The sequence below is a fragment of the Tamandua tetradactyla genome, chromosome 3 (genome assembly GCF_023851605.1).
Source record: "Tamandua tetradactyla isolate mTamTet1 chromosome 3, mTamTet1.pri, whole genome shotgun sequence".
NCBI classification, from domain to species: domain Eukaryota; kingdom Metazoa; phylum Chordata; class Mammalia; order Pilosa; family Myrmecophagidae; genus Tamandua; species Tamandua tetradactyla.
Window position 1 is genome coordinate 121,048,078 of NC_135329.1, and position 7,673 is coordinate 121,055,750.

The 7,673-nt window shown below is 37.9% G+C and overlaps 1 non-coding gene across 1 annotated transcript; it reads right to left on the bottom strand.

Annotated features, from left to right (window-relative positions):
- Positions 1–3,649: 3,649 nt before the first annotated feature.
- On the bottom strand, positions 3,650–3,840 carry LOC143678612 (U2 spliceosomal RNA). The gene has a single exon (XR_013173391.1). It is a non-coding gene; the product is annotated as a U2 spliceosomal RNA (small nuclear RNA).
- Positions 3,841–7,673: the final 3,833 nt, after the last annotated feature.

Here is a 7,673-nt window from a genome sequence, read left to right on the forward strand (position 1 = left end):
TCTGAAGGGAAGGAGGAGTATAACAGAGAAGATGAGATTTAACAGATGAGCATGATTGCTGAATCATTATATTGATATTTCTATTGGTCTCCAGTGTCTTGGAGCAGCCAGAAGAAAAAATGAAAAATCGTGGAACTATAACCCATACCAAACTTCAAAATATGTTCTATAACTACTTGTTAAAATGTACTTGGAAATTTACTGCTTTTTTTGTATATATGTTACATTTCACAATAAAAGTTTTTTTAATGTTAAATTATATATATATATAAAATTTAACATTATAATACATAACATAATAATTATATATATATTATATATATAGAATTTATATATATATTATGTATATATATATATTCAGGAAGAATAAAGACCTAAATGTGAGAAGCAAAACTGTAAACACTTTAGAAGAAAATAAAAGAGAATAAATGAAGTTGAAGGTATGGAAGGAGTTCTTAAATAAAACATATAAAAACGTAAATGATACCATGAAATATTAATAAATTGAATATATTAAAATTAGGCCCCTACACAGCAAAACACAATAGTGAAAAGACAAACCATAGAGTGGAAGAAAATATTGGTAATACATATAACTAACAAAAGGATTAGCATCCACAATATATAATAAGTACAAAGAAAACAACAATACAATGGGGAAAAAATGGGCTTTGACTGAACAAGAAATCCACTGGACACTAAATATATGAAAAGATTTTCAACCTTACTAGTAAGGACATAATTCCTTTTGGGATGTCCTCTGCCTGGAGGAAGGTGGCTGGATGACTTACTTTTGTAGGAGAAGTTTAAGAGTGTATTTTACACTTACTTTCTAATACTTATCCACTCATTCATTTATTCATTCATTTATAGCAAACAACTTGGTGATGTTCTCTGTGAAGTTCAGAGTGCAAACAGTCACCATGACATAAAAATAAACCAACATGTGAATTAGTAAAAGTGAGAGCCCACTTGCATCTCATTTCTTGAACTTCAATTGCTGCGCTGAGCTTGGGCAGCCCATAACTACCTAACTGCTACCACAGAAATGGCAGTGAAACCAGGGTTATCTAGTCAAGGAGGATCCTTCTAGGAGAGAGTGGTCTGTACATAAGATATGGCCTCTTTGGCATTTAGAGTCTTGGCAAATAGTTTTGACTAAAAAGACTGAGAAAATATAAGTGTTGGTGCTGATCTGCTGGAAAACAAAACAAAGTACCACATGAATGTGAAAACACAAGTTTTACAATACTTACAGTTACTATGGTAGTAGCTAGATACTCAAGGGCTGCTGAGGTTTCATGAAGCCATCAAAGACTAAGAAATGAGATGGGAGCTTCTAGGGAGATGATGGAGTAGGCAGATCCATGTCTCATTACTCCTCAAAAAACAGCTAGTGGAAAGGAAGAAATTATCTGAAACAGCTATTCTGGGTCGCCAGAGGCCAGGGGAGCATTAATCAGTATTCAGGGAATAACATGATGAAGAGACTGAGAAACTTCAGTAAAAACCTGTGAGTAACTTACTCTCTGGGAACTGCAAGTGCCCACCCCCTCTCAAGATGGGCCACCTCAGATCCAGTCCCTAGCTAGCTGCTGCAGACAGAGAGGGATGTGGAAGACATTCTCCCCAAGAATGGTGTGAGAGGTCATGGCCAAGTACTGATCATGGCTGTTGAAAGGCACATTTAGATCACTGGGTCCTGGCTCTGAACCACTGTTTTAGCCTGCCCTAAACAGGGAATACCATAGGCATTGATTCAAGCCCCCCCACCCCACCACACAATACGGGCAAAGGTGGTGGAGGTTTAAATACACAGGGCCTTCTTAGGGCTATGATGAAGTTTGATGAAGAGAGCCAACTGCTGGGGAGTCCTGAAAAGCACAGCTGCAGAGAGCCCTCAAAAACGCTTTTGGGTGTCTTTCTTGACCCTCACTTTGAGGCTCATTGGAACTAGTCTGCACTCCCTTCATAGGGCCCTGGCCTGTTCTGGCTGGGAAATACTGACTTGGGAAAGTGCTCTTCAGGGTGAACCTTCTCTCAGAATCTGTCCTCCAGGCAAAAGTTGCTAGAGGCAACAAAAAGAGCATTAAAAAAAACAACAATAGAAGGAAAACAAAAATAAAGAGAACAGATAAACATTCCCGGAGAAGGAACAGAGGAAAAGAACTTTCCCCTGGGAGTGAAACACTTGCACAAATAGAGCAACCTTAAAAATTGTAACACATACCTACAACAAGAATCAGATGAAGAAGAGCTAAACAAATCTATTCAGTTAAACATGGACAATTGAAAAGTTCTAGAATAAGTTGAACCAAGTTTCAAAGAAGAGTTTTAACCCAAGGTCAATCGACAATAAAATATTAGGCAAGAGTGGAAAACTGACCTTCAGAATAAAGTCATCAAGATAACCAGATGCATAGACATCAGAAAAATAATGACAAGACATACAAGAAACAGGAAGATATGGCTCAGTCAAAGGAACAAATCAGAACTTCAAAGGAAGTACAGAATTTGGAACAACTAATCAATGACATTCAAATTAATCTCTTTATCAATTCATAGATAAAAGAGAAAATAGAGCTAAAGAGATAAAGGATATTAAAAAGACAGTAAGCATAATGAAGAATTTGAAAGTATGAAAAGAAACATAACAGAATTTATAGGAATAAAAGGTACAATAGAAAAGACTAAAACTATACTAGAGGCATACAATAGCAAATTTGAACAAGCAAAACAATCAGCAAACTAGAAGAGAGGACAACTGAAACCTTACAGACAAAAGTACAAATAAAGAAAAGAGGGCAGTGTGACAGCAGCTCAGTGGCAGAATTCTCACCTGCCATACCAGAAACCTGGGTTTGATTTCCAGTGCCTGCCCATGCAAAATAAAAGGAAAGAATGAAGCATGGTCTCAGGTTGAATGACAGCACAAAGCATACAAACATACATGTCATGGGTGTCCCAGAAGGAAATAAAAGGGAAAAGAGGCAGAAAGAATATTTGAATAAATAATGGCTGAAAATCTTGCAACTTTTATGAAAGACACAAAGATATATGTCCAAGAAGTGCAGTATTCTCTAAAGAAAATAAATTCTAACAGGCCTACACCAAGACATACGCTAATCAAAATGTCAAATGCCAAAGACAAAGAATTCGGAAAGCAGCAAGAATAAACAGATTTATCACATACTAGGGATGCACAAGTCTAAGTGCCAATTCCTCATCAGAAACCATGGAGGTAAGAAGGCAGAGGTAAGATATATTTAAGTACTGAATGAGAAAAGTTTTCAACCAAGATTTCTTCATCTGATAAAACTGCCCTTCAAAAATGAAGGAGATTTAAAAATATTTACAGATAAACAGAAACTGAGAGAGTTATTCAACAAGAGATCTGGCGTACAAGAAATACTAAAGGTAGTGCTAAAGCCTGAAAGAAAAACATAGCAGACACAGACTTGGAGAAGAGGGTAGAAAAGAAGAATTTCAGTAAGGGTAACTGTGCATGTTTGAAAATATGTACCCCAGAAATCCATGCTTTAATCCTAATCCATTCTTGTGTGGGGCAGCCATTATGATCTTGAATCAATATTGTAGGGCAAAAATTTTTCTTTTTCTGACTTTTTATACCTTTATTTTCCCCCCGAGGGTGGGGTACACCGTTCCTGGAAATACTGCAATACCAGGTCAATGCGTGGAGTGGACGGAGCAAGCTCCTATTCCATCTCCCAACGCCAAAAATCTATTTAATATATTGTCCTCGGATATTGGACATATCAGATATCAAACTGATAAGAACAGATATAACACTTGATCTTAGCCAAAAGGCCGAGAAGCAATTGATGAGATTATATCCACGAAGAAGTGGCTTGCCCAGTTGTGGCTGTGGTCTTTTGATTAGATGGAGGTGTGACGCCACATAATCTTGATTAGTTTACTGGACTCCTTTAAAAGCAGAAACATTTTAGAGAAAGCAGAAAATAGATGCAGACGCTAGGAGGATAGTTGCTTCAGAGCTGAGATAGTCAACATGAAACCCAGACTCAGAACAAATGTATGCCACTATTACAAGCTGTTAATATGAGTGTAGCTCATGGAGAAAAATTGCAACTAATGTAGACTCTCCACTACAGTTTACAGTAATTTAGTATTTTTGCACTAATTGTAACAAAGGTACTATACGAATACTTAGTCTTAATAATAGGGAGTTACAAGGGTATAGGATTTTTTAGAAGCAATGAGAGCATTCTCAAATTGATTGTGGTGATGAATACACAACTCTGTGATTATATACTTTGGATGGATTGTGTGATATGAGAATAAAACTGTTAAAAATGATAATAGGGTATTATATTGGAAAAAATACACAACGCAAATTATGGACTACAGGTAACAGTAATATCTTAATATACTTTCATTAATTGTAACAAAGGTACTACGTTCATGCAAATAAACTAATATTAGTCAAATAGTCAAATAATATGTCAACAATAGGGGGTATATAGGAATCTTATTTTTTTACATGGTTTTTCTGTAAACTTACATTTCTCTAGTGAAAAAAATAGTAATTAAAAAAACAATAAGCTAAGTGAAAGAAGTCAAACACAAAGTACTATATGTGGCATGATTCCATTTGTATAAAATATAAATATAAATAAACCTATTAAGACAGAATTAAACTAGTGCTTTTGTAGGACTGGGGAAGGATAGAGGGATTGAGAGGTAACAGTTAAGGTTTTACTTCCTGGAGTACTGAAAACGTTCTGAAATTAATTGTGGTGATTATACTAAAAGCCATTGATTGAGCACTTTGGATGGATTGTATGTTATGCTAATATATCTCATTAAAACTGCTTAAAAATATTAAAGCATGTGGAACTGGGAGGTCACTAGAGAAGTATCACATTGGCTTTTGTAGATTGGAGTCTCGGTACTAGAAAGTTACTATGGTAACATCCAGGCATGCATTTTAGGCTCACAGGGGAAGATATAATTCTCATATCCTTCCTGGCCTCTCATTTCTGTCCAGATGTAATTCATCACTCCAAGAAAATGGACCCCCAACTGTCAAGTTGGAGGGGGGAGGAATAGGGAGGGTGATGGGGAGTGGACATCTCCTTTATTCCCATTTGTAATAAACTTATTTTTAAAGTTGGAATGAAGAGGAAATGGAAGGGAAGGGAAGGCCAAAGGGAGGGAGGGAGGAAGGGAAGGGCAAGAATGGAAAGGATGAAGGAAGGAAGGAAGGAAGGAAGGAAGGGGAAAAGAAAGGAAAGGAAAGGAGGGATGGAGGAAGGAAGGAAAGGGGAAAGGAAAAGAGGGAAGAAACTTTTCCCATTTTTTTTCCAATATAAAGCACTGTGCTGCCATTAACCTTTCCTGGCCTGAAAAGATTGTTCTGCTTATATTATCTTCTTTAGAAACCCAACTCTCCTTATTCCATTTTCCTGACTCCATAAGCTGCTTTAGAAATCCACTAATAGTTTCACAGGCTGAGATATTCACAAGCTTTTGCAGCAAAAATAAGTGTTATTATTCTTAAATGCCTATCCCACCGTGGGTGAAACCCAAGGGCCAGGATAAGCAATGAAGCAAGATATTTAGTTGAGGACAGGAATAGTGGCATGGTACAGTTCTAGTGTGGATCCCAAGTAGTTTGGGATGCTTAGGCAGTGAATGGACTAAAAAGACCTCTCAAGGTCACTCTCTTGACTTAGTCTATGTACCTTGCCAAATCTCAGTGGGGTATGCAAAGTAATGGCCTAGCTGAGATGAAGAGATTGTGGCCTTGGAAACTGATGGTATGAAATGTGGCTGTGGAGTTTCTTTTGTGGGGAGCATAGAGGGATGACCTAGAAAGCATTGTCATCTAAAGTAGATAGAATCTAAAGCAGTAAAGCAAAATATTGCTGCTAGTGTGAGTCATTGAATGCTGCTCCTCTGGTACCAGGACTCAGTTGTTCAGTCTGCAGAGTGGGAAGGAGGATGCCATCAGCCTGTTTCTCAGCTTTCTGCAAAGCTAACCTTTGCAGCAATCAGGTCAGTCTATTCCCTTTACTCCACATGCACAAGACTCATTTCTACCCTTCCATGTCCATGGATTCCTTTACCTGGAACTCCCCCTTCCTCAACTCCTCTGCTTTTTGAAATTCTAGGATGTGATTCAAAACCAAGTTAGAGTTCTATCTCCTTCACAGAACCTTTTAGTTTTGCCCCAGGTCACAATAATTTATCCTTGCACAAAACACATTTTACATTATACAGTTATTCGATCACTCTGTGCTTGATGAGTCAACAAGGAAAACAACAGCGTCTAACTCTAGTGGCAATTAAACAAAATAACTGTATGCAAAGTGCTTAGGGAAGTGCCTGGATTGCTCCATATAGTGCATAGTAATGACACTAAAAGCAGCAAGCAATATGTCTGTTCTTTGGATATGCAAGAAGATATTATGCTGCGGGGGGTTGAAGCTGTATGTGCCCCAGAAAAACATGTTCTGAAGCCTAAACCATTCCTGTGGGTATGAACACGTTGTAAGTAGGCCCTTTTGATGAGTCTACTTCAGTTAGGTTGTGGCCTCCTCAGTCAGGATGGGTCTTAATCCTATTACTGGAGTCTTTTATAAGTGGAATAAAATTCAGATAGATAGAGAGAGAAAACCACACAAGCAAGAAGCTGAAATTCAACAGAACCTGAAAGAGAAAGGAGAGGCCAAAAGAGGCTGCCATGTACAGAAAAGCCCAGAACCAAGGATCACCAGCAACCAGCTCCAGAATGCCAGCCTTCGGGAAGAAAGCATTATCTCGATGACACCTTGATTTAGACATTCTCTTACCCTCAAACCTGTGAGCTAATAAGTTCCCGTTGTTTAAATTTTTAAAAAACATCCAAGAAATGAGACTCAAGAGAATTCTCGCTTTTACCAACTCCCATGTTGGTTTATTTCTATGTCATGGTACTGCTGCACTCTGACCTTCACAAGTAGCATCACCAAGATTCAGCAGTTTGCTATGAATGAATGAATGAATATTAGAAAGCAGTGTTAAATAAGCACTTGAACTCTCCTATAAAACTGAGTCTGCCAGCTGTCTCTCTCACACACACACACATACACATACACAAAAGTGAGTTCTCCAGCTGTTTCCTTTTAGGCAGAAGCCATCCCAACAGGAATTATGTCCCTAGCATCAAAGTGTTTATATAAAATTCATGTATTAACATCTCTTCCTCCTATTTTGATATCCCTGAAATTATCATGATGTATTTCCCACTTCCTACATTTTTAGAATAAAAATATTGGAAGTATGTTGGACAAAGAGATACATTTGGGAAGGTGGCTTCAAAAATAAGTGTGGACCCTCTCATCTGATGCTCTCTCTGATCTAATACATATAGCCCAGGATAGACTGTTAGAGTGAGAGGGTGCCAGGCCCTTCACCAGCAGTAGATTAGACATAGTTAATGGGCAAAGAGAGTGTGGAACAGGCTTTCAGGTCCAGTTCTCCTTGACGCTGAAGGTCATACATGCACACACACACACACACACACACACACACACACACACACAGAGATCAGCACTTCATAAGGGAATTAAACTAGATAGACGTGGGATGATACCTCCATCTTAATTAAAAGATGGCAGCTGTTTAGTAGCATAAACAGCAATAATTTA